We start from the raw sequence: 2012 nt of genomic DNA on the forward strand, positions 1-2012 counted from the left end.
TGTATTGATGATTTCCCTGTAGTTCGGGAGTTTCCTGATGTATTTCCCGAGGATTTACCAGGACTACCCCCGCCAAGACAAGTCGAATTCGGTATCGACTTAATCCYTGGAGCTGCCCCAGTGGCAAAAGCACCATACCGATTGGCTTTATCAGAAATGCAAGAAATGTCAAGCCAACTTAAGAGTTATTGGATAAAGGATTTATAAGACCAAGTTTCTCACCATGGGGTGCACCGGTTCTATTCATCAAAAAGAAAGATGGGTCAATGCGAATGTGCATTGATTATAGGGAACTTAATAAGTTGACCATCAAGAATAGATACCCTCTTCCTAGAATCGATGATTTATTCGATCAACTCCAAGGTGTTGTATACTTTTCAAAGATCGATTTACGATCCGGAGATCATCAAGTGAGAATTCGAGAAGAGGACACCCCCAAAACGGCATTTAGGATCCGGTACGGTCATTACGAATTTTTGGTTATGCCATTCGGGTTAACCAATGCACCGACAGTCTTTATGGATCTGATGACTAGGGTTTGCAGACCATACTTGGATAAATTTGTAATCGTTTTCATAGACGACATACTAATTTATTCACGAAGTAAGAAGGATCATGAGCAACACTTGACGATGATATTAGAACTACTTCACGAATCCAGAATTCGCATTTGGAGAATTTTGCGTACAATTTCAAATTGTACGCAAAATTCTCCAAATGCAAATTCCGGATTCGTGAAGTACAATTTCTTGGTCATGTGGTTAATGAAAAAGGGATTCATGTAGACCCTGCAAAATTGAAGCCATTAAGAAATGGGAAACCCCGAGAACCCCGACAGAGATTCGACAATTTCTTGGTTTAGCAGGCTATTATCGGCGATTCATTGCGAATTTTTCAAAAATTGCGCAACCACTCACAGTTCTAACTCAGAAAGACAAGAAGTTTGTTTGGGGAGAGAAACAAGAAGAGGCATTCAAGACTCTTAAGAATAAACTATGTAATGCACCTATTTTATCTTTACTAGAAGGTTCGGAAAATTTTGTGGTATATTGTGACGCATCACATCAAGAATTAGGATGCGTACTAATGCAAAAAGATAAGGTCATTGCATATGCCTCAAGGAAACTCAAAGTGCACGAGAAGAACTATACTACGCATGACCTAGAATTGGGGGCTGTAGTATTTGCACTTAAGATTTGGAGACACTACCTTTATGGTACCAAGTGCACTGTGTTCACTGATCACAAAAGCCTTCAACACATCGTCAATCAAAAAATGTTGAATATGAGACAAAGAAGATGGGTGGAACTGCTTAGTGATTACGACTATGAAATTAAGTACCATCCAGGAAAAGCTAACGTAGTAGCCGATGCTCTGAGTAGGAAGGAAAGAGTGAAACCAACAAGGGTGAGGGCTTTGGGAGCAATGGTAAACACAAGTCTGAAGGCACAAATTCTCAAGGATCAAAGGAAGCATTAAAGAAGGAGAATTTGAAGAATGAGACCCTACACCATATAGAGACTAAGTTTCAGCTGAAATCAGATGGAGTGTATTATTTGGGAGACAAGGTTTGGATACCTAAGATTGAAAAATATTAAATCCATAATTTTGGATGAAGCCCATCGATCAAAATACTCAGTCCACCCGGGAGCGGATAAGATGTATAAGGATCTTAAGGAACACTATTGGTGGCCTGGAATGAAGAAAGACAATGCACTGTATGTAAGCAAGTGTTTAACTTGTGCAATGGTCAAGGTTGAACACCAAAAACCATCTGGTCTACTTCAACAACCCGAGATTCCCCATGGAAAGTGGGAACAAATATCAATGGATTTTATCACAAAGTTGCCCAGAACTGGGAAAGGGCATGATACAATCTGGGTTATTATAGATCGACTGACGAAATCTGCTCATTTTCTACCGATCCGAGAAGATTATAAGATGGAGAAGCTGGCTCAGATTTACATAAATGAAATCGTTACTCGGCATGGAGTACCTATCTCCATTATCTC

The sequence above is a fragment of the Cynara cardunculus genome, unplaced genomic scaffold (assembly GCF_001531365.2).
Source record: "Cynara cardunculus var. scolymus isolate 2C unplaced genomic scaffold, CcrdV1 Un_Scaffold_2145, whole genome shotgun sequence".
NCBI classification, from domain to species: domain Eukaryota; kingdom Viridiplantae; phylum Streptophyta; class Magnoliopsida; order Asterales; family Asteraceae; genus Cynara; species Cynara cardunculus.